The sequence below is a fragment of the Amblyomma mixtum genome, chromosome 3 (assembly GCF_055824585.1).
Source record: "Amblyomma mixtum isolate Tamu chromosome 3, ASM5582458v1, whole genome shotgun sequence".
In the NCBI taxonomy this organism is placed as follows: domain Eukaryota; kingdom Metazoa; phylum Arthropoda; class Arachnida; order Ixodida; family Ixodidae; genus Amblyomma; species Amblyomma mixtum.
The window spans coordinates 364,525,458-364,551,599 of NC_143014.1; the positions used below are offsets into that span (position 1 = coordinate 364,525,458).

General features: G+C 44.3%; 1 long non-coding RNA gene across 1 annotated transcript; it reads right to left on the reverse strand.

Annotated features, from left to right (window-relative positions):
• Positions 1-10,352: 10,352 nt before the first annotated feature.
• Positions 10,353-21,739, reverse strand: LOC149356634 (uncharacterized). Its single transcript, XR_016289828.1, has 3 exons — positions 21,293-21,739; positions 20,527-20,617; positions 10,353-10,683 (listed from the first exon to the last, which is right to left on the reverse strand). It is a non-coding gene; the product is annotated as an uncharacterized LOC149356634 (long non-coding RNA).
• Between the last annotated feature and the right edge of the window lie 4,403 nt (positions 21,740-26,142).

Consider the following 26,142-nt stretch of genomic DNA (forward strand, 5'->3'; position numbering starts at 1 on the left):
TTTCGCCTTTCACTTCTACCTTCCTCTCTTTCATTACGTTGCGGATCTTATGTCCACCGCGATGTCAGACTATTACTCTGCCATTTCCTTTCGTAAAAAAAAAACAACTTTTTCCAAATATAATCTCGTCTTATAGCGCTCTCGGAGAGCAGTGACCGTTCACTCCTCATCTGACTTGCTGTACTCCTTCCTGTTCGTCCTCTCGGATGTGCAATCAGAGGACGCTGTAGCAAGCACAACTCGTATGCGTGGGTCTGTAATTTCCAGACGAGGGTGGGCAGAGATCGTACAGAAAGCCCCTAAGTTATTGCCTCTGCGTACCTGACCACTCTATTCTGGGGCGACGGAGAGCTACTGCAGGGGCAATGGGGACAACAGCAGGGGTGCAGAAGGGGCGCTGCTGCCTATGCAGAAACGGGCCGCAGCACCACACCCCACCTGCGAGGTATTTCCGGCCCCGCCGGTGAGGTCTGGTCTCCACAGTTAGTTATCTGTGTCTCACTATGTCGCCTCGCTCAGAGCGCCGGAAGTTCGCCTGCGGTGACGGCAGTAGGCCCTGGCGATGGCGTCGGGGTTGGGCATCCACCTCGCTTGCTAGATGACCCGGGTTCGGATCCTGGTTCCGAGAATTCACTACCGGCTTTGAAAAAAAACACTCCGCATGTCGGAGAAATTGCTTATCCGGGCCAGGCTTGTGGCCTCATCTCCGTGACCGAAAGCGACAACGAACTCCCCCACCAGAGCAAGACTTGTCCACCCTGGTGAAGTACTTGACCACAACTTTCTATGAAGAAATCAATTACCCCTCTGCCATCAGTCCCCAACAGCTGCTGAGCAACTGACTAAGACGGGTGTCAGACCTGTGACGCAGCGGGGGATAAGAATCTCTGGCACCGTACAGGCCACCACTGGAAATGGAACCAGGCGACGGTTAGCCCAACAACCTTGTCCAGTGAGGCTAGCCTAGTAGTGCTGTTCCAGTAAGTAGCGGGTATTAAACGGCATGACACAGGGATTACCTAGCTTAGGAAAGATGAGGCGTATACATTATTAAGGGGCAGGAACATATGGTGGTATCATAGATTAGCTGAAAGACAATAACTAGGAGTCGTATTCCTCATCAATCAGGATATAGCTGCCAAATAGATGATTTCTGTAGTACTAAAGCCAGGGTGGGAGCTATCGTAATTAGGCTTAATAAAATGTTCAAGCTGAAGGTCGTGCAGGCCCACGCGCCTACATCCAGCCATGATGACTAAACCGTTCAAAGGTTCAATGATGTCGCGAAATCGGCAGTGAACAAAGTAAATCACAGTACGCTGTACCAATGGCCGACTTCACTGCGAAGGTAGGCAAGAAGCGGGCAGAAGAGCAGGCGGTAGCGACTATGGCGTAGACTCCAGGAATATCAAGGGGGAGTTGTAAGTAGAGTTCTCAGAGAGAAATAACTTAAAGGTCAAGAGTACTTCTATCTGGAAACGAGAGAAGTGGCAGTGGACGCGGAAAAGCCGCAATGGCAGGATTACAATCTAAAGCGACTCATACTATGCGCTCACCCTGGTAGCGTGAGGGATGTGCGGGTCCTCGGGAAGGCGCGCTGTGGCGACCACAGAATGGTGAGGTCAAGAATTAGCTTAGACTTGAAGACGCAACGGACGAGACTAGTAAAGCGGAAGCCCGTTGACGAGTTGGCGGGAAGAGGGAAGGTAGCGTAATTCAGTATATAGCTTCAGAGCAGATATTCGGCTTTAACTCAGGAAGACGATCCTACTGTTCAAACACTCAACGGTAATATCACAGCTATAGTTACGGAGTGACCAGTAGTAGTACGTGGTAGGACGGTTTAACAAGATGCCGGCAAGCGATCTCAGGAGGCGAAATACTTGTAATGAAACACTAAAGAATGAAAGGGTTCAACCCCTCAGAACTTGAAGAGCGATCAAAGTTAATAATGTGCAAGGTAACAGACGTTAGGAAGTTTAATATGCACAAAATGAAGCTTAATCTAAAGAACTCAGGTAGCCTAAAATCAGTGAAGAAACTAGGCTTAGGTAAAAACCAGATCTATGCGTTGAGACAAAGAGAGCAATGTCATTACCTATATATGGTTAACACAGGTAAAGTAGCCGAAGAGTTCTACACAAATCTATACAACATCCGATTCAATCAGAAAGTTAGTTAGAGAGGCAGTAGCGCACAGCGGTGGCACATCCCGCCAGTAACGAAAGAGGAATGAAAAAAAGCGACTAGGAGAATTTAAAAAATGGCTGAGGCTTAACTTGGTTAAGCCTGGAGAATGCGAAGCATCATCGTGTCGCGTAATTTGGAGGCGCAGAACCACAGCGACGGCGCGAGGTGGGCCCCAGTTTCTCCACTGCCGTGACGTCATCGTGTCACGTGGTGTGGCATCATCGTGTCACGTGATTTGGAGGCGCACAACCACAGCGACGGCGCGAGGTGGGCCCCCGTTTCTCCACTGTCGTGTCGTCATCGTGTCACGTGGTGCGACGTCATGTATCACGGGATTAGGAGGCGCACAACCACCGACGGCGCGAGGTGGGCCCCCGTTTCTCCACTGTCGTGACGTCATCGTGTCACGTGGTGTGACGTCATGTATCACGTGATTTGGAGGCGCACAACCACAGCGACGGCGCGAGGTGGGCCCCCGTTTCTCTACTGTCGTGACGTCATCGTGTCACGTGGTGTGACGTCATGTATCACGTGATTTGGAGGCGCATAACCATGGTGAAGGGCTGAAGTGGTAGCTAAAGTAGTACGCTTCGCATAAAAGGGAGAAAACAGCTGGTGAAGATCAAGGCCGGGGGGGGGGGAATTGTGCCGGAAAAACTAGCTAGCCACCCTGTATACAAAATCCCTTATGACCTCGGGGGTGCAAGAAGCTTAGAACACCAATTTTATTTTAACAGGAGGCGTGAAGGACTTCAAAAATCAAAGGTCGATGAGCTTAATATCTGTTGACTACAAGGTATTTGCTAAGGTAATCGTTAATAGAAGCAGGACAACCTTATACTTCAAACAACGAAATTATCACGCAGGCTTTCGTATCGGATACTCCACTATAGACCATCTTCACACTATCAGTTAGGTGATAGAGAAATGCGCAGAAATGCGCAAGCCCTATATACAGCCTTCATTATTGCGATAAAGCGTTTGGCTCAGTAGCAACTCCAGCAATCATGAAGGCATTGCGGAATAAGGAAGAAAAATAGCCTGATGCGAAACTCCTGGAAGATATCTCAACGATTGCACCGCTGTCATAGTACTAAATAAAGTCAGCAATAAAATTTCCAAAAGGGAAGGTGTCAGGCAGGAAGATACGATCTGGTCAATGCTATTCACCGCCTGGTTAGAGGAGGTGTTCCGAGGCATGGATTGGGAACAGTTAGGGACAAGTGTTCATGGAAAATACCTAAGTATATTGCAATTTGCTTATGACATTGCCTCGCTGAGTAACTCGGGAGACGAACAGCAAAGGGCGATCAGTTAGTTACACAGGCAAGGCGGAAAGCTGGATCTAAAAATAACATGCACAAAAATTCAGGGGGCACTTTGGCGCTCTAAAGTTCAGAAAGCGAAAAAGCCTTGCGCACAGGTTTACATTAATTTCTTTTTTTTCTTTTTTCTTGTTTTTAACTCTTTCCTTTTTTATTAATTTTTCGTTTTATTTCTTTCTTTTTAGTTTTTGTTGTTTTTTATTTTTTCGTCACGGAAGGGAGAATGATGGGAGTGAACGAAGACACCGTATTCACTAGGCGCGCCTTTGTTTATTGCAAACCATTTAGCTGGTATGGCGAAGGGAATAGCGTGCTCGTGTCGCACTCCGGAGACCCTGGTTCCATTCCGCAACTCGACCAATTTCCTACTGGGTTTTATTTATTTAGCTTGGATAATCACTATACCATTTCTTTAATTGGTTGCACGGTTACAATTGGCCCCGTTTGAAATTCGCGCACTGTGACGTCCCCACCATTTCAACCAATTGAAAAACGTGACACTTCTGTTGACAACTTCTGCTCACAACGATGAGGTATTAAAGGCTTCTGCCTTAAAACCAAAGTTCAACAGCCTTGCAAGGAAAGCGTTGTTGACATTTGGTAGACAGCTGCTGGAAGTGGTAACACAATACGTCTACTTAGTGCAGGTAGTAATCGCTGATCATGATCATGAGAGGGAAATAATTAAAATAAGTACGAGGTGGAGCTCATACCGCAGGTTGTCTCAGATCATGAATATCAGTTTACCAATATCCCTCAAAAGAAAAATATACTACAGCTGTATCTTACCGGTACTCAACTATGGGGCAGAAACGTGGAGGCTAGCAAAAAGGGTTAAGCTTAAGGTAAGGACAACAATGCTAGTTATGGAAAGAAAAACGATATGTGGAACGTTAAGAGACCGGAAGTGGGCAGAGTAAGTTATTGACATCCTAGTCGAAAGCAAGAAGAAATGTTGTTGGGGAAGACATGTAATACGAAGGCAATCACAAAATGAACAAGGGAGGGGAAAACCTCAGGTTGCTTGAGCCAACGTTTCGACAAGGGGACTTGTCTTCGTCTGGGCAAAGCGTTCATCATTGGCAGGGATTAAATAGGGCCTTCGCTCCGAGGAGGAAGGCCCGGGGGTGGGGAAGGAAAGTGGTGTGAGAGGGGATGCGTGTCAGGAAGGGGAGGGAGGTGAATCTTGATTCGTTAAGCTGCAATAGTGGAAAAAACTTATATCCAGGGGGTGTGTAATGAACAAAGGCTTTGAAGGGCCTGCGACGGGGGGCATGCGCTGGGTGGACCTGAAAAACTCAGATAAGAGGATTAGTCAGTCTGGTACAGGGAAATGAGAACAAGGCAAACAAAATAGGCTGGCAGTGGAAGGAGAAGGAAAGGGGGGACATTTCCAAGGAAGGACAAGGCAGGGGGGGGGGGATGGCTCGAGTTCAGAGAAAGCCAAAAGGTGGGGGCAGAGGGGGTAACAGGAATGTTATGGTTTCCGAGCACTGACAGTAGGGGTTTAGGAGAAAAAAAAAAGGGTGAACAAAGGGACAGGGTGAGAAGGCCGGAAATGCGGTGGAAGATATAACGTGGGAAGGGTGCAAAGAGCGACAGTATACTCAGAAGTACTTGTATTTGGGCGTGTTGGTTCATAACTTTTCAGGAGGACACAGGGGCGCAACAAAAGACACGGACATAGAAGCAGACAGGGACAAGGGCTTGTCCCTGTCTACCTCCACGCCCGCGCCCCCCATCGCGTCCCTGTGTCCTCCTGAAAAGATAATATACTTATGCGAGGTTCCTAGAACCTCGCATAAGCATAAGTGGGCGTGTGAACAGCATCGTGGCACGGTTGCTTGACAGCATGCGTTTGTTCATGAAGATAGCGGGATATCTCAGATCTACGTGGCATCGACCGCTCCAACAGACACCGCATGGATTGCACCTGCACCTTATTGCTGTTATGCTGACCTGGCTTCATATGACCCGTCCTGGCAACCATCTTGGACCGTGGCTCCTTCTCAGAAGTTCAGCTCATCGCCTACGACATCACCATTTCCTCTGGATATAAACGAACGCCAGCGGCCCGCGCCTTCCAGTGGGCGTGTGAACAGCATCGTGGCACGGTTGCTTGACAGCATGCGTTTGTTCATGCAGGTTTGTAATGACGTTCCTATGTTTGCAAAGAAATCTAGCAATGTTTGTCTTGTGCTGTTCCCACGCCCACAAGTGCTATTAGGTTTGCTTGTGCAGTCATTTGATGTGTGTGCTCAGCTGGGTCCGCAGTCGGGTGATGTCGAACGTAACACTGGCCCTGGTACGCGTTCTAAGAACAGTGAAACAGATGACTCTGTACAGGAAAAGCTTAATGACGTGTTAACTTTATTACAGAACGTTAACTCACGCACTGCTAGAATAGAAAGCGAACAGTTACGCTTAATTGCTTCCATATCTGAAATAAAAGAAAATCAGGAATCTATGAAAAAGAATATCTCCGATATCGATGCGAGGCTGTCGGCAGTTGAACTTCAAGCTTCTGCTTCTGACGAAGCTCAACAAGAGCTGCTGACCCTGCGCGAACTCGCTGATAACCTGAGTAGCGAGAATGCCAAATTGCGGCTTAGTCAGTCACAGCTTGAAGACAGGCAGCGAAGAGACAATGTATCGTTTTTTGGCTTACGTGACAGTCCAACAGAAACATGGGAAGGAACGGAAGACAAGCTTTTGAGCGTTATCTCTAACTGCTTCAGTCCGGCACTTATGAAGAATGCGCTTGAACGTACCCATAGGATTGGTACATTTACAGATGATAAATGTCGCCCGGTCATCGTGAAGTTCTGCTCCTTTAAAACAAAGCAACAAATTCTATCCCAGTATCACCGTAAGTGAAGATTACTCGTTGGAAACGCGTCAGGCCAGGAAAAAGCTGCTTCAATTCGCTAAGGGTCAGGACTCATTTTACAAGCTTAGGTACAACAAACTGTATATTAAGAACAAATGCTACAGTTATAACCCTGCTCGCGACTGCGTTTTCATGGAGTCTAGTCTTCGGGCATCAGCAACTTCTCTTGATAGTAACTCAAGTCACGGTATCGCTGCTTCATCACATGCTGATCCGACTGATCGATTGTCTCCTTCGCCAGTCCACAATCAGCAGTCAAATCACGGTACCTCTGGCTCGACCTACGCGCCGTAGGGCTGCGCGAGGGGCAGTGGGCCGGTGTCCGATACTGGCAACTCGCTTTCTTTTCTTTTTTCCAACATACGAAGCTTACTACCCAAGCGCGATGAACTTAATCCTATCATTGATTCGTGTTATGCTGATGTCGTCTTACTAACCGAAACATGGCTTTCTTCCAAGATAGCGGACATTGAACTATTTGACTGCAAAAAACGCTATAACGTGTTTAGATCTGACAGATGTGAGAGATCTGGAGGAGGTGTTTTAATAGCTGTCGCGGACAATTTTGTAGCGTTGCCTATTAATATACCAACTAGCCTGGAACTGGTTTGGGTGGAACTTAGTGTACGTTTTAAGAGAATGATTTTGGGTATATGTTACCGTCCCCCGTCCTCGAGCCATACATTCATAGATGAATTGCATGATTCCGTTAACTTGATCACTGTACGATTTCCGAGTGCACCTATTGTCTTAGCTGGTGACTTTAACTACCCTAGTATCGTGTTGACTAGTACATCACCTTATCTCAGCTCTTTTTCTACTGAGTGTAAAAAGTTTTTGTCAACTTGTATGGATTTCAATCTTTCGCAGTTAGTCTCTAAACCTACTCGAACTACTTTATCCTCATCGAATGTTTTAGATCTTGTTCTAACTAACGTGCCTGATCATATCCCTTCGATTTTTTACCTACCTGGTCTCAGTGATCATTCTTTGCTGCATTTTGATGTACAAATTCCTGTGTCTATCCGAGTTAGTCAGATTAAACACATTAGAGATTATAAACGGGCTGACTTTAATGCTATTAACTGTGAACTAGCTGGTTTTTTGGATGATTACTTACCAGGCTTTTCACAGCGTTCTCTTTACGCTAACTGGGATTTGTTCAAGCATATCGTTGAACATCTCATTACCACTTTTGTACCATTAAGATCTTTGAAGTGCGATCGGGAATCACCTTGGTTTAATAATGTTTTAAAAAGGCTCTCCAATAAAAAGAAGCGCTTGTTCCGCTCTGCGAAGTTGTTGAATTCTAAACAACGATGGGAGGCCTACTTTTCCGCAGCTGCTGAGTACAAAGGTGCGCTAAAAAACGCAAAGGACACATTTTTTAACCACACACTGCCTGCTATGCTGGTCAATAATCCGAAACAATTTTGGAATGTAGTTAACAAGAAAGACCCTGCCACAATACTACTTACTTCTTCTGATGGTGTTGCCTTTCCTCCATACGAATGTGCTTCTGTTCTAAACAATATATTTGCTGCGGCATTTTCTACCAATGTTTCTCTTGTTCATCGCGTGGGCCCTGTTTTTGATGCGCTTCCTATGGATCCAGTTATATTCGACGCGTCAGGCATCCAGTGCATCGTAGAAAATCTTAAGGTTTCCTCTTCCTGCGGTGTTGACAACATTAATTCGAAGTTTCTAATAATACAAAGTACTATTGTTCCATAATTCTTACTAAATTGTTTGAACAGTCTCTTGTAACAGGTTGTATTCCCAATGATTGGAAAATTGGGAAGGTGATTCCACTGCATAAGTCCGGAAGTAAACATTCTCCTGATAACTTTAGACCTATATCGCTCACTAGTATTCCGTGCAAGATCATGGAACACGTCATATGTTCTCATCTCATCTTTTTTTTAGAATCTAACTCCTTTTTCAGCATTGCCCAGCATGATTTTCGTAAGTCTTTTTCATGCCAAACTCAGCTAATATATTTCACACATCACCTTCATTGCATCCTTGACCACGGGTCTCAGGCAGATTGCATAGTTTTGGACTTCTCGAAAGCGTTTGACACTGTTTCACATGAGCTTCTCTTTCTTAAATTAAGCAATCTTAACATAGACCCTAATGTCCTTGCATGGCTACAATGCTTTCTTTCTAACCGTTCACAATTCGTAAGAGTGAACAATATAAACTCTCATTCTTTGCCTCTCCGTTCCGGCGTGCCTCAGGGGTCAGTTCTTGGGCCCCTCCTTTTTCTCATCTATATAAATGACTTACCGGCTAACATTTCTTCTTCAATTAAGCTTTTTGCCGATGATTGGGTTATTTACCGCGAAATTAAAGATGGTAATGATGTCTCTTGTCTTCAATCCGATATTAACAAGGTTCTTGACTGGTGTTTTACTTGGAGCATGCAACTAAACATTAATATGTGTAAACATGTACGCGTTTCTCGTCTCTCTAATGCCCCTTCTTCTTATCACATTAACAACGTGTCTCTCGAAAGCGTGTCATGTTATAAATATCTGGGTGTTTACGTTTCTTGTAACCTGTCTTGGAAAACTCACGCTGAATACATAATAAATAACGCGGATCGCATGCTTGGGTACCTTCGCAGCAATTTCTCACGTTCATCTACTTCAATAAAATTATTACTTTATAAATTATTGGTACGGTCCAAGTTAGAATATGCTGCATCTGTCTGGAGCCCTGGCATCGATTCACTCGTTTCAGATTTGGAAGCTGTGCAGAACCGCGCATGCCGTTTCATTCTTTCTAATTATCACCGAACAAGCAGTGTAACCGCCATGAAATCAAGTTTGTCCCTACCACTTCTTTCCCACAGCAGATCAATAGCCTCATTGTGTCTTTTTCATAAAATTTACCACAACAGCTTTCTCAATCCTAAGTTACTTTCTAGACCATGTTACATATCAGCACGCGTTGATCACCGTCATAAAGTTGGAATCCCATCTTGTCACATCAAATGTTTTCATGACTCATTCATACCCCGAACTTGTGTCAGCTGGAATCACCTTCCCCACGACATCGCAGGTATTTCCGATAACAATGCATTTCGTAAAGTCCTTAATGTTAATACCTCCTGTAAACAGGCGGTGATTAGCAATGGCTTTATCGTGTCTCCCTGCTTGACACCCTTCCTTATTGAAGCCGCCGCGGTGGCTCAGTGGTTACGGCGCTCCGCTGCTGACCCGAAAGACGCGGGTTCGATCCCGGCCGCGGCGGCTGAATTTCGATGGAGGCGAAATTCTATAGTCGGATACAACTTACGTCTGCAGTGAAGCTCCGCCCACATTCAGCCTCCGCGCGCAGAATTCCTCCACGACGAAAAAGTAGTCTGTAGCTGAAACGTTTCTTGTTACGTAAACAAGAATCTTACACTGTAAGAAATAAAACACCTCTAAAGGAGTTTCCAGGTGTCTAACTCGCACCCTTGCACCCGGCCCAGAAGGGTGTTTTGTGATTTCAATACACCTTTAACGTGGGGTGTTTCATGAAAGGACCAACCCGAAAATGATACAATTTGACCCAAAGGTGTTGAGGTGTGTCACACGCTATTACCACCGAGCCACAGGAGTTTTATGCGTCTTACACCCCTACACCCTTCAGGAAAAAGCATGCAATGGGTTCATAATTTGTTCCCACTTTTATTACTTTTCTTAAGCGTTCTTTAAATTTACCATTATAATGCCTGCGTATTGCAATATACCTGTATTACTGGAGCTCTTCATAGCAGTAAACAGGCTGTACGCACCTAAGAAAAACGTTTATTGACAAAACTCACAAAAATGCAGAAATGTTGAATGTTTTTTTAAATCAAAACACATCCATAAAACAATGCACAAGAAGCTTCTCCAATGAATTCCTCACTGCCATCCAAAGAACTTAAAATTTTAAGGTACAACAGCCCCATACCTGCTGTTATTGGGTTTATGGTCCTGCAAGAATAAGGTTCCATTGCACTTACTCTACCTCCTAATTTTTCAGAGCAAACAGAATGAAAAATTCATGCCTGTGCAGCCTTCTATACCAGCCTGAAGAAGGCTTGGACTGTGACGCTAACTCCCAGGAAAAACCAAAAAAGCAAACTTAAGGCAGCTTATGCTGAACACCCATATTCCTGACATTATGGCAGTTGTGGAGTGAGCCGCAGTGGTAAGCCTGCTGAGTAGTCATCCTCCCTCGACGAACAGGTTCTCAGCCACCTCAGGATTGTCTTCGGTGAACAGCATACATGGTGTGAGTCTGCATTTCAGACAAAAACAGTAAAATATTTCATATCAGTTTACACTGCTCAATGGTCCTTATAAATGCCAACATATTGCTCACTAACAATGTGTTTTATAATGCATGCTAACGCTAACAGAAAGAAGAAAATCTGTCCAAGTGGCAAGCAGGCGCCAGCTGTTATTTTTTGAACCATTCCAAAGAGTACACTGTGGTTTAGAAAAAATAGCTCTAAACGGCATTATATAAACAATGTTTTAGCTAAAAAGCTAGATGTTATGAAATGGAATGAAGGTGGTCAGGCCATGCAATTAATTCTGCACGAACTGCTACAAGCTAGTGCAAACCACTGGCCTGCCTGGCGGGTAAACTGATTATAAAAGGCACAAAACACCATGACAACAAAGGCGAAAATAGAGCACTTCAAAATGCTTTACAATAAACCGAACGACAAGTAATGTGCAACATTCACTGTACCAGAAAGCACAGTATCTGATCAAAGTCAGCAATACGAACCCTTCTATGAGAGTGGTCGGCTGCAACTAACGCAAAGCATGCATTCATTATTACACCAAGCAAGTGACATCTTGAAAGGCAGGCAACAGTGCTAAGTTAACATATCTCCCATGTCCGCAGCCAGTAAACTCAAAAATCCATCAAGAAAAATTTGCACAAGGCCACTAAACTACTACAAGAAAAGGAGCTCGGCCAGTTGGTGCATGAATCTTTGCAAAACCACGCAGGATAACAGGACACAGACAAGACAGGTGCAGCGATAACTTCGGAATTCATTGTTTAGTTTGCAATGAATACAGGAACCATCATCCAAAATACAAAGAAGGAAAGTCATGGCATCGTCATTTTGTCAAATCTGTCGTGATTATTTATCCAGGTAGTTGATTTCTTTTTCGTTAAAGTTAGTAATGATGTGCTTAAACAGGTTGAACAATTCTTATGTACTATGCACGTCTCTTACATTTCCTCAGAATTTTACATTGTCGGAAGTGTGACATACACTCACAGTCCGATACGTGTCTTGGTAGCTTGCTACCATATCCTTTCTCAGTATTCCGACATGTTGCATTAGATAAATGTTAACATGCTGGCCTTATTTCCCGACACAGGACGCTCCGCGTGACGGAGGGATCTTGTAAACTAAGCCACTGTCGCATGCCATGAATTTGTCTCTGTGCTTCGTCTTATGCTGGGCTGTTTTTGAAGCACCTTTGCTAGGAGCATTGCATACTACGTTCAGCTACTTTCTGTGAAAAAGCAAATGAAGCCACTGCAAAGAACTTCCACAAGCTGCAAACGAACGTCAAGCCAACAACTTGACCAAACTAGGGCTGGTTGTGAAAAAGAGTTAGGGCCTATGCCTGAATGCCTTCTTTATGGCAACAACGCAATGATAACTGGCCTTTCAGAGTAATTGTCTCTGAACAAGGATCGTGGCAGCAACCCTTAGGGCAGTATCTGCAAGAATTGCTCTCCTTGCTCACCGTGGAAGACCTTTTCTTCGTAAAGAAGCCAGAAGTGTCCGCATTCCTCTCGAACACCCGTCTAGAAGGAGTGTCTTCTCATTGTCATCAAGGACTAACATTACACGCTGCCACATACCACCTTGTTTGAGACGGTAAGAGAAGGCATTGATTCAATGGGAGCAGCACGATTCCAGAACCAATGCAGAATTAATGCTGATAGATTCCTCGAGCTGCTAACCATCTATTATTTTAGTTTAATGACCTGCACACACAGTGGCAAGGAGTATGCACCAGTTCCTGTGTTGCACTAATTCTCATTGTCCTGCTAGCCTGTCAAGATAGCCAACTATTAAAAAGCTTTGCATGACACCAATTTGATAATGACCTTCGAATTCTTGGACGACTTCCAAGTAATCCACAAGCTTCATAAACAAGTGCAACACAACGGCATTGTTCACATATTCAAGACCTTCTCCGAAGTCCTTGCTGGAGGTACAGCTTCTCGATCTATGGCAGCACATCAGAGAGGCCCATATGTGCTGGTGTTATGTTCCACAGTCGAAAAAAAGACTGTTGCTACTGGCACACTAAAAAATGTCTCAAACAGATTGTGTACTGACTGTCGGCAGGAAAGCGTTGAGGCCCAACTAACATGGTTACCTGAAGCTAGTTTCCGGATGACCTCGTCTGCAGCCTTCGCTTGAAGATAATGAAAGAAATTTGCTGATCCACCCGAACGAGGCTTCAGAAAGAAGAATGGAAGTTAGCTGTGCCGGCATATGTGCATGGTATCAGCCACGCGCAAGAGAAAGTGGTCAGGCGAGCTGGTGTGAACTTACTAAACAAGGTGCCTAAGTCACTGTCGCATGCTGCGGATTTGACAGCCTTCTTTTATACCAGGCTGTCTTTGAAGCACCCTAGCTGGGCGTGTTGCATACTAAGTTCACACCAGCCTGCCTGACCACTTTCTTTAGTGCGTGGCTGATACCATGCACCTATGACCTTAATCACCGTGTTGCCCACTACCCTACTGGCTTCCACGTACTCCTCTGGCTCCCTGCACACCATGTGGGCCTGGGTGAGAAGCTGCTGCCTCGTTGCGTGGTTCCTTACCGCGTCTTCTCTTCAGGCAACTGAGCAATGTGACCTATGAAATCACGTCCCTGCACTCCCGCACTCTTCTCCCGGCCCCCTCCACAAAGCTAGTGCACGTCACCTGTCTTAAGCCCTACCATTCACACCACCTTAGGACGCCCAGGGGCTGTCCTTCCTTCCGCGAGGCGGAGGGGGTAGTGCTACAGTGCAAGTCGCAAGGCGAAGAGGACGTTGTTTTGACACTGGGCAGTTGATGACATCAGAGACGCTGCAGCTAGCGCTCGGGGTGACTTGGTTTGGGGTGCCTTCTGAGTGCAACCTGTCGCGCCTGCTGCTGAGCTAAACCACATAATAATATGCTATGGCAGCTACGTTTCGTTCTTTCTGAAGCCTTTTAGAGGTAGATAGGCAAATTTCTTTAAACTGAAGCCAAGGCTGCAGATGAGGTCATCTGGGAAATCAGCTTCAGGTAGCCATGTCAGGTGGGCCTCAAGGCATTCTTGCTGACGGTCAATACACGAGCTATTTAGGATATTTTGCAGTGCGCCAGTAGCAACAGCCTTTTCTTCGACCCTGGGAAGTAACGCCAGCACATATGGGTCTCTACAAAGTACAGCCATAGATTGGGAAGCTGTACCTCCAGTGGCATTTCTTTGGTCAGCTCAAAGTTAGCAAGAACTTCGGAGAAGGTCTTGAAGATGTCAACAATGACTTTGTGTTACCCTTGGTAATGAAGCTTGTGGATTACTAAGAAGTCGTCCACAAATCGGAAGGTCGTTATCAAACTGGTGCCATGCACAGCTTTTTAATAGTTGGCTATTTTGACAGGCTAGCAGCACAATGAGAATTAGTGCAACGCTGGAACTGGTGCATACTCCCTGCCACTGTATGCACACATCATTAAACTTTACATAGGTAGAACGGAAGTAGATGGTTAGCAACTCGAGGAATCTATCCGCATTAATTCTGCACAGGTTCAGGAATTGTACTGCTCCCATTGAATTAATACCTCCTTATCGTCTCAAACAAGGCAGCATTTAGCAGCGTGCAATGTAAGTCCTTGATCAGAATGAGATGACAATTCTTCTGTACAGCTGTTCGAGAGGAATGGGGACACTTCTGGCTTCTTTACCAGGAAGAGGTCTCCCACGGTGAACAAGGAGAGCAATTCTTACTGCCCTAAGGGTTGCTGCCTTGATCCTTGTTCAGCGGCAATTACTCCGAAAGGTCAGTTATTGTTGCGTGTTTTTGCAATAGCGAAGGCATTCAGGCATAGGCCATCACTTTTCTTCATAGCCAGCACTAATTTGGACAAGTTGTTGGCTTGACACAAGTTTTTAGGTTTCGTTCTTCACTGTTTGGCGCTTGACCTTCTTTTGCAGCTTGCGGAAGGTCTTTGCGATGGATTCATTTGCTTTTTTGCAGAAAGTAGCTGAACGTAGTATGCAACGCGCCCAGCAAAGGTGCTTCAAAAACAGCCCAACACAAGATGAAGCACCGAAACAAATTCACAGCATGCGACTGTGGCTTAGTTTACGAGATCCCTCTCTCATGCAGAGCGTCGTATGTTGGGAAATAAGGTCAGCGTGTCAACATTTGTCTAATAGAACAAGTCGGCAATACTGAGACAGGATATAGTAGCAAACTAGCAAGACATGTGCCGAACTGTGAGTGCACTCCACACTTTCGATGATGTAAAATTCTTAGGAAATATAATTAACAGCTTATGCCGAGATATAAGAGACGTGCATGACACATAAGAATTGTTTAACCTATGGAAGCACATCATCACTAACACCAACGAAAAAAGCAATTGACTATCTGGATAAATAATCCCGACAGATGTGACCAAATGATGATTCCATGACTTCCCTTCTTTTGTATTTTGGATGATATTTCCTGTATTTATAGTGAGCAAACCAATAAATTCCTCAATTGTTAGTCAGCGCAGTACCTGTGTCTTCCTGTCAGTGCCCTCTTACCCTGCACACTGCTTTGCCTAGACTAATATGCTATCACACATTAAGAGATGAAGTCTACATCTGGAAAAAGACCACAAGGGGTTCCAAGCTGTTTCCTTTCTGGTTCGCGTTCCCTTTCTTGGAGGCATACATGCACTACGTAGTGAACAAAAGTACAAAGTAGATAAATAGAATTGATCATCTTGCAAATATCACTACTGTAAAATGGTGTTAAGAAATGGCCACATTCATCCTTAGGACAGATCTGCATTTCATCTGTCACTACACATGAAACATGAAACTACCAAGCAGCCAGGTGAATGAATACATTTTTCCCAGAAATTTACCAAAGGTACACACAGTGATACCATTCCAGTGGATCAGTTGAGTATGCTGCTCAGGAGCAGCAATATTCATATGGGGTGAACGCTAGCAGCATAAAATATTGGCAACGCAATACAAGTTTGCATACAAGATGCGGAATAAATGGCATGATATGGAACCATTCCAATTATGCAAGCAGAAAAAATTGCATTCAACCTACACTGCAATATTAATCGAGCTACAAAAATAATATAAAGGCTTCTTCAAATCAGCGCACAGTTGGCATTTATATGCCATTGGGTCATTCCATGCCAATGTTCCAGGCTTAGCACTGAATCTTCGATTTCTTTAAAAAAATTCATGGCTTATTGCATTACTTAGGCAAACATTATCCCAGCTTGTTTTAGGCGGAGTAATTTTTTCCCGTCGTGGCCACCATCTCATGTTTGAAAGTGATAGCCAAACGTAACCTTGCAAAAAAATTTGTAAAAAGAAACATTCTTACGCAGGACTATGAAGTTTGTTATATAAATTAAAGGTATTACATATCCAATGCAGTAAATTGAACTTATTTTGTTTTAAATAAAACATGTAATAAGTACAAAATATAAAAATTTGAAATCTTTTATCAAAGTTTATGTTCTCACAGTAGTTATTCTATTTTCTAAGCTGTCGAGAAGGCAAAGGCGATAAAAATGTTTGAGAGAGCAAAACACGTAAGGCAAGCCAGCGAAAGCATTCTAAAGTCGAGAAAATTTGCTTTTTGGGACATATTCAGTAGTCTACTACATAATGAGGTGATCTTAATTAAATTTTGAAAGATAGAAAGTTAAACAGTACTATTTAATTGCGTTTATTTGGAGCTATTTTTTTTTAAGCGAGAAAACAACCCTAAAAGTTGAGTCCCTGCGTTCAACATCGACACTGCTCAGTGCTTCCTTTTCACTCCAGCACACTTTGCCACCAGCTGTAAATTACACAAAACCAGCACTCCGCTGCCCGAATACAATGGTGTGCTGGTCTTCGATGCCACCAGCTTCAGTAATAAAGAAACCTGCTGAAGGATAGATTTACAAAAAGTAAAAATGAAGTGGCCACATGGCAGGACGGCTCTCGTTCCTCGACACAAACAGTACTCAGCCGGGAAGCACTTTAACGGCATTGGTGGAAGTGTGAGGCCCCCTGCAGCAACAGAAAGCATTCAGAGGCCATAGAAAGGTCAAATACTGATCCTCTATAAGCTGTTTACATGGGCGGAGAAAACCATTAAGAGTGTCGTAGCGCTCTGGGTGCTCCAGCAAATGATTCAAGAAAATAAAGGTGAACTGACTAGGCAGTTTACAAAAGTTCTACCATTAAAAGGAATACGCATTTTTCACCACATCAAGCCTTTATCTTTCTCTCAATGGTGCATGCTGGACTTAAGTCATGCTCTAGTTTAAACTGACAAAATTTGAGCGAATATGCCAGCAGACTTCTCAAAACCAAAATATGAGGAGCATCCACATAGAGCACCGTGCAGCAAAGCTTTGTGTCTTCTTGATGCCGGCTCTAGCATGCACCGCAGTGTCGAGCAAGCAGCCAGCAATGCTGGGGTTGAAGGTAGAGACTCAAATTGCGAAATTATTTTCTCGCCTAAAACGAAAATTGCTCCAATTAAAATTTTAGAAATGTCACAGCCATTAGAAAGTAAATGAGGCCAACCTCACTGTGCAACTGGTGGCTGAATATGCCTCAAAAATAGAATTTTTTTCAGCTGACTGACATGCCTCGCGTTTTTTTCATCTCTGAAACACTTTTATTCCATCCTTTGCCTTTTGGATAACCCAGAAAAATGGTTTAAATGACTTATGAGAACATAAATTGGATAAAAAATATCAATTTCAAATATTTTTGTACCTTCTTTCATGTTTTATACATGAGTCCAATTTATTGGATATGAAAGCACATCCTTTATTTACATGAAAAAGTTTCAGTCATGCGTAAAGCGTTTATTTTTAACATGTTTTTTGCAAGACTTAGCTTTGCTATTGCTTGTAAACATAGGATGGTGGCCACGACGTGAAACTTCTTTTTCTCTGCCAAGAACATGCTGGAAAAATCTTTGTCATGGTAATAAAATAAGCCATGATTTTTTTGTTTCTTTAAGAAATCAAGTGCAATCGAGTGCAAAAGTCTGGATAAGGTGGCGTGGAATCACCTTATTCAGTATTGCACAGCAACAAAATACACAGCCTACTTATCACCAGGCATATAGCAGCTTCCATATAGGTCAATATATTGGCTGGACTTTAAGAGGCTTCTGTAACACTAGAAAAATTACAATTGCAAGTTACAAAGACGACACCAATCTGAATCTTTACATTGTACAGATGTATAACCCTGACACTGAGAACTCCCACTCCCCTGCTTCGATGGTGGCATTGTTCCTGCCAGTCTACCTAATATAGTCCCCGCAATATCATAATGAGTCGAGCATTTTGCCTTCTGTAGACATGAGCAGCAAAGGAGACTTAATGCTGGTGATAACAAACATAAGCATCCGAAGAGTTTGGTAAGCTTGCAAAATTTAAGCTTGTTCGGTTCCAAAAAGATGCAATAGCAATCTGAATGGTCATTCATTCAAACCATGCGAATGCAATTGGTAAAATGGCTTCACAATGTAAAAAGTTACTTTCTTGAACTAGTCGGTACATGTTCGTCAGCATGAAGGGCACAGCATGGCAGTAATGGGATGAAAGAACTAGACAGACTCGGCACTGACTGACGATCTAAAGATCGCCACAAAATAAACAAGTGAAAAAAGGGCACAACCAACATTTTTTTTTGCAACAGTTTGCCTGCTTGCAAAACATGTGGCACTGCATTAAAGATTGTCTGCAAAGGGCAAAAATGCTGGCGAATAAAAACAAAAAAAAGTGTTTAAAAATGTAGAAAAACCATTACTCTGCCGTCTAAACTGCTGAAGTAGCCTAGTTCTTTGCATGTGAGCACAACAGTAGGTTTGCTGATGCATTTGTCTTGCTCCTGACGGATCAAACGCATCAACAAATCTCCCGCGTGTGCTGGTCCTTATGTAAGTGTACAGTATGGTTGGCTGAAAGCACAGGCGCAGTTTACACACGACTGCCAATATATGACCATATTGCTTTCGGGAGGTGGTTTTAAGGAGCTCTTGTGTTCGCTCAGACAGTCGTTTAGGCATCTCCTGTTTGACTGATACAGCCCGTTCCGCGGGATAGCTCACTTCTGTGCGCCACATTTTTGGGGCACTTGTACATAAGAGAATTCTTGGTTCTTTTCGCATTCTGCAGGTGCCAACCCTTCACAGTTGACACTCTTGCAGAGACGTTGCAATTTGCTTCGAGCTGAGAATACTACTCGCGCACCGGCCCTAGCTCCTATTCTTTTCAAGTTGTGAGACACGTGTGAGACGAGATTGTTGTTGATGCGTTTGATCCATCAGGAGCAAGACAAGTGTGTCAGCAAACATTCTGTTCTGCTCACACGAAAAGAACAATACTTGGGGACAGCTTTCTGTGGCTATGCAGTGGAAGCTATGAGGGCAAGGTTTTTACAAGCGTGCCTCTTATCACACCGTCACGAGGGACAGAGATAGGTGTTTAAGCTGGCGGTGCGTGCTCGTACCTTCCACTGCATAGCCACAGAAAGCTGTCCCAGACTATAGGCTACCTTAGCAGCTTAGAAGGCAGAATAGTGATTTTTTCAACATTTTTTATTCCTTTGTTTTTATTCGCCAATGTTTGTTTTGCTTTATGTAGTCAATCTTTGATGCAGTGCCACGTGTCGGTAGTGCTCGTTTTTCATCTATTTATTGCCCATGCTCTGCGCAGTTGAAATAATTGTGATGCCAGCTACTGCTACCTCAAAAAAAAAGAACAGTGGGGTTATGAGCCACACAGTTAGCTATTCTGCTTTAACATAGACCGGACTGGCATAAGTGACTGTACAGGAAATAGAAGATGTATTAAATCCAAAAAGCCATTCAGCTTGCTCTTGCCTACATCTGTAAGTGTGCTCTTGGTGCCAGATGTCTCACAAACTAACCTTCTAGGCTTTCTATGCCACCGTTATCAATGGCTTTTAGTTGATTCTAGCTGCAGCTAACTAACTTGAATGCTGATGCTACAGTAAGGGTCTAGGTTTTTTTTTAATTATCACTCTTGATTGTCTAAGTATTCATACCTGCTTCTGCATTGGGCTTCTGACTGGCTTATTTAAATGAGTGTACCTGCATTATATTTGTCATACTGAGACCCTTACATATGCCCACATATATTTAGTTACAAAAGCAGGTCTTAAAGTGAGCACCCAGTGAGTAGGGGTTCTGTTTTAGCACAGGATTTTATTTTGAAGCACTTTTTGTAACAACCCATTTTCCATTATCAACAACTGATAACGACAATGTTCAGAAATTCCCAACTTCATGACACACAAATAAAGATGCACCAAGAAGCTCTAGTTTTTGTCCTAATCCCATTCACATCATACAAAACAAACCCATCCACACATTTGGCACTTCATTTGCCGTCTCTTGGAATCCACTCCGTTGGTCCTCAAGTGTAACAGAGAGGATTCCAAGAGAAGGCAAACGTAGCAGTGGGCGGCAGGAAGTTAGGTGGGTGGATGAGGTGAAGACATTATGCGGTAGCACACTTTTTATCACCAAATGCTAGTGCCAAGTTCGCAGGGATATGGTAGCCGCAGCTGGCAAAGGCGGTCCTTTGCCCTGCAGTGGGTGTAATCAGGATGATGATGATGATGATGATGATAAAACTACGTTCAACAACACTCAAACTGGTTTGCAATAACCCTATGCTGACAACGAACTAGCAAGGATGTACAAATAAATGAGGGCATGGTAAGGCTATGTACCCTATTTCATGAAGCAGCTTGATGAAGGAAAGAAGGGAAAATGGCCCAAAAGAGAACCAAGCATACAACATAAAAAGAAGCTTGCAGCAAGAACTAAAACGCACCTTTGCTTCCATACTGCTCATGAATATTGCCCAGCGGCAACAAGGTGCAAGCTGTGGCTGTGGACTCCCATGTGGATGTAGATGTTTCCCCCTGCAGACATCCATTTAATACCATCACGATTACAGACCGCCAAAATTCAGAAATTAGGTCACTATGGCCAAACAATGAAGCTTTTAAAAACTTGAAAAAGCAAGCTAAATATACCTAGCTGGCACAGCACAGGATTCTTTTATCTGGATGACGTTGTAAAAACAATTAAAAACCAAAATAGATAGCAGCGTCAACAAATTTATGCAAAAACCTGGTCTGATGCAAAAACGACCAGCGGTCAGCGCCTGCAGCACACAAAATTGAAAGCTTATCTCAGACGTCCCGCTGACGCAATGCATTTTACGCAGATATACAGAATAGACCTTACGCACGGGCGGAAAAATTACCATGTGCATATAAACCGTAGGACAACGAATTTGACAAAATAGCGTTAAACGGCTTTAAATTTGACAGAACACACATACTAGAGCTCTTAAGTAGCATGAGGCAGTACTTTGCAACATTCGTTTCGTCAGAACAAAAACAGCTCTGAGTAGAATGATTCTCGGCGAACTCTGTTCAGTGCTGCTTCTCTTCCTGGATACACGGAAAGAGCTGCCTGTCTGCAGATCTCGGCACTTTGGTAATAGAAGCGGCAAGCCTTGAGGCCGCTCTTCCGTAAAATATGCTTTGAATAATGCAAACCAGCATGCATGAAGACATAGGATTGCTTACCATTCGAGGCAGGTGCGTAGCCGTGCCGAGCTGAAGTACGTACGCCTCCAAACCCCCGCAACGCTCGTGTTTTTCATTAACGCCGACTTCAGGACAACGTTTCTACATTACAAATGCATTGTGGTGCATAAACACGCTTACATTATAACTTCGCCCTTGCTTCCTGATATCAAACCTTTAAAACGTGAGCGAGCGTCGGCCTTTCTGCCAATCTACAACAAAGAAACGCATTCGGCAGAGCCTCCAAAGGCTGCTTCTGTTCCGATACGTGAGATACGAGTACATGGACAGCAGTGAACGAACCTACGCACTACTCCAGTTATATATGCACAAAAAACACTTCAGTTCAATGCGGTACCTCGGAAAATGCGGTCGAAAACGCAGTTCACGTCAACCACTGAAGCCCGCACACCACGACGCCGCGGCCACACCACGTGACACACAACAGGCGGGAACAGGGAGCAAAGAAAGAAGGGCGGGAATAAATCAAAGTCCCGAAGGTACCGATGGCCGCCTAGCGGCGGAAATGCAGTTTCAGTTTTGAATTCAGTTTATTGGGCTTTTTACAGTGCGTACGTAAGCTAGAATGTATTTGCAGCACCGGAACAGCATACGCAACGATTGCCAACAGTTACTAGCTACGGAAAATGCGAAGTGAATAAATTAGATATATTTCTTCGGATTCAAAAGTTACCATGAATTGGCCCCCTTGCCGTTTTTTTCTTTTACGTTCACTCCAGCGGCTGCAATTCGGTAGTGGCAAAATATATATTAAAAAAAGTGTAGCCTATATCGTCGTCGAAAGTGGAGGAAGCATGAAATGTATGGCAGGCAGGTCGTAGCACATTTTAGGACGGCGGCCTCACCGTCAAGCGACACCTTCGAAGCGCCGCACAGGGATGGTGCCAGGGCATTCGTGGTGAGGTAGCTCAGAGAGGTAGAAGATGGGCGGGAGCGCGCTAGGTTATGATGGATAGGCATAATGCCCCTAGCCTGTGGCATTGCTCTTCATAAAATTAAATTAATCAACAAAAAGCAGCGGTGATTGAGAGGAACACAGAAGGCCGAATGCGTACTGCAAGGTCTGATCGCGACAGATGTTTCTGCGGTCAAGTAGACCTTCGGCTCCCTTGGCGCTCTCATGGGCCCGCGCAGCGTGCTTCCACTCGCGGCGCGCCTGTTACAAGATCAGCGGCAGGATGGAAATGTTCGCTTAAGGTTCTAAAAGTTCTAGCTCATGTTCTATGCCCTGTGCGCTGCTGTGCGTAGACGATGTTCGCTAGTTTGTCCAGAACGGAAACCGGAAGCACTAAATGCCTAAATTGTCCGTGTGTTGTGCGAATGTCAGTGCTCGTTAAAGGACCCACGATTGCCGAAAATAGTATGTAGTCCTCCACTACGGTGTCTCCGATAGCTCAGGTTTAGCTTTCAGACATTAAACGCCGTGTACCACAGCATTTTTTTGTAATGGGTTTGCACAGGTACCTACTGCTACTCGTTCAGTTTTTGTTCTCCTCCCTTTGATCTTTGAGCTTCTCAAGCTCTTCTGGGAACCTAATTAACTTCAGGTCTCCATAGTTACCTTTCTTCCAGTTGACACAGAGGTTGCTTCAAGAAATTGCTAATTTGGGTCTTGTTGTTTGTGCGTAGTTTCGTGTGTAAAGTAGAATGATTTCGCGTAGACGGTACTCCGTTTGAAACATATACAGGATGGTTCACGTAACTTGAACCAAGGATTTTAAAAAAGCGGTACACCGCAGCCAGCTGAAACCAACGATGCACTGTTCGCCATTATGTGGCGCTCCTCAGAATATTTTTTTATTGCGCTTAATTTGTTAATTAACTAAGATGAATTATGCGAATTTTCAAATATTCACTTTAGTGCCAAGACCGTTACGTTAGGTTGTAGAGCAGATTTATAAACAACCAATCCAGTTCATTGTAGCATCGTATCTCATACGGGGTCCTTTTTTCCGGCATCTAAAAAAAGCCCGCGCGTCAGCACTTTCTGCAGCGGCGCGGCGGCCGTTCACTTCGCCACGGTCAGCGGGCACGCTGCGTTTGCTCGAAACGCCGTTGAGAGCGCTGCAATTTGGTAGCGCACGAGCGTAGTCACATGGTATTTCTTCATATTTCGCGGGCTTTCTTTAGATGCCGGAAAAAATGACCCCGTATGAGATACCATGCTACAATAAACTGGATTGGTTTTTTATAAACCTGCTCTACAACCTAGCGTAACGGTCTTGGCACTAAAATGAATATTTGAAAATTTGCATAATTAAGCTTAGTTAATTAACTAATTAAGCGCAATAAAAAATATTCCGAGGAGTGCCACATGATGGCGAACAATGTATCGTTGGTTTTAGCGGGCTGCAGTTAACCACTTTTTTTAAATACTTGATTCAAGTTACGTGGAACACCCTGTATTATCGCAAGACATTAACGTAATGATTTTTCTATTCACTGCGATGCAGTCGTAACAGCTTCACCTTGATATGGATTCAGTACAGGAGCACGTTATTATCAAAACAAGCAATGAGCACCCACATTCGTCGCATAGATATTTTTCCAGCAATTTTTATTGGCATTTGTAATAAAATCAATAACTTTTTTTTTCAGCTGCGAGTGAACCAATATTTTTCTCGCCACTGCATGTATGTTCTCGGCTGCGAAAGATGTAAACCATGCCTCAAAGTGCAATCCTCAAAAGCGCATACTATCGCCCCCGTCAGAGCGTTTGTACTGCCTTCATAATTAGTTAAGTTGGGATCGCCATGTGGAATGTTGCCGTAACAATCGCGTCGATGCATCAGTGAAACGTGGATAAAATGCCGAAAACGCATGTTACTGCTTCACAGGTGCACGTGTTGTTGTCACAGGAACTACGCCAACATATTTTGTCCCATAAAACACACGAGCTACAGCTATATTTTGTTTTTTACATTTCCCTTCCCCAATTAGTCCGGCATGCATAACTGAGGTGAAGCCAGCTTTACATTTTTTAAAGGAACACCCTTGCTTGCACTGGGGGGGTTTCGGCCATATGCACCCGCCCCTAAAATGCTAGGTTGCAGGACGGGTGCAGGACGGGTGCACGAGTAACAGAAACTCCTATTTTTTCGGGTGCGGGGGTGTGTTAGTCAGTTTGTTCCCTTTAAAGGTGTGAAATTTTTTACAGTGTAGCATAAGAAAAAAGTTACGAGCTCTACAGTTTTGATACGCGGATTGTTTGATATAGTCAAACATTAAAAAATTCATTTCGTTTACAGTTGCGATTCGCCAGCGGAGTAATACAAGACGCCGCGGACCGCGGCCCAGTGTTAGCAACTGCTGTTTTTATAAGTTGTATCATACTATAGAGGCCCGTGTGCTGTGCGATGTCAGTGCACGTTAAAGAACCCCAGGTGGTCGAAATTTCCGGAGACCGTCACTACGGCGTCCCTCATAGCCTTAGTTGCTTCGGGACGTTAAACCCTAATAAAGCAAACCAAACCAAACCTTAATGTTTCTTTCTGAGTATGTGTCGTTTATTACTGTATAAAAATTGCCTTTTACTGTCTACACACTGTTTTAATATATCCCCACTGCATTCTAATCTTATTGCCTTCCTGTGTTTTCACTTTTTATGTATTCCTGGTTTATTTTTGTTTTCTCTCCTTGTTGTTGCTGTTTAGGCTGAATTTTTATGTATTCCCACTCCCCTCTGTAATGCCTTCGGGCCCTGCGGGTACGATAAATAAATAAATAAATAAATAAACAAATAAATATGGTAGGCCAAGCTGGGCATCGACGACACGTTGCCACAGATGGACGTGTGTTCGATAACATGAGCGTTCGACACCATCCTTCATTGTTCCGGAGCGTATAAAATGTGCCCTACGGAAGCAATTCTTGATAGATTCCGCAGTCAGTGTCATGCACGCGTCCTTATCGTCTCATGGCGGAGAACGGAGAGGTCGGCATTGGGACGTCGGCCCATGGTCAGTCACTGCTATCTTTCTACACTGGTGACGCGCCCCGATAGGAGAGCTTGAGCACGTGAATTATGCCCCTGTCAACTGGTTCGTCTTGCTTGTCGCCTTCGGTGGCAGAAGAGCGCGGTAAAAGCAGCAAGGAGATGGCGGAATATCGTGTGCCACACAGTCTGCCGCAAACGGTGCGCCGTGTGGGCGCCCATTGTTTGCCGCATGAATAGGACCTCTCAATTATTTTCAAGCCAGTCGGACAAGTCAGTTATCATCCTCACGCCCCTCTACATTTTTTCCTGGTGGAACACGAGACGGAACATCATCCAAGCCTCTGTATGGTGCCTGTAGAGTTCGAGAACGTAGTTCCCAAAGCATTGCTCTTTTGTGGGTCTTCCCGATGATGAACAGCGGCCGTCAGTCGCTGCCTTCCATGTCCTCGCACAAGAGGACAGTAACCAGAAGCTCACTGCACTTTCCACCAGCGCTAGGCGTCGCATTTCAAGGCACGCGTTTTGTACGGCCACATCGAGCATTATGTTTTGTCATCATACCATACATCTTGTAATTATTTTCGGTTTTTGGGGTGGTCAGATTTTTTTGCTCCAAAATATGTTTTGGGGGAGGGGGCGGGGACGGGTACGGTAATGTGGAGACAATCTTCGCTCTCTTCACCTGCAAGATAAAGAGTAAATGAGTCTGCGGCCACAGTTGTTCGTTCCATCCGAGGTGCTATGTAATTGCACTAATACATTTTTTTTCTCGATAGCCCCACCCTCTTTCGTAATAAGCTATCTTTTTTTACAATTGCCGCCGTAGTAAGTGCGCTCGACTTATATCTATTCTCAGAATAATGCAGTGCGACCATTTAGAGGCTTCCGCCTT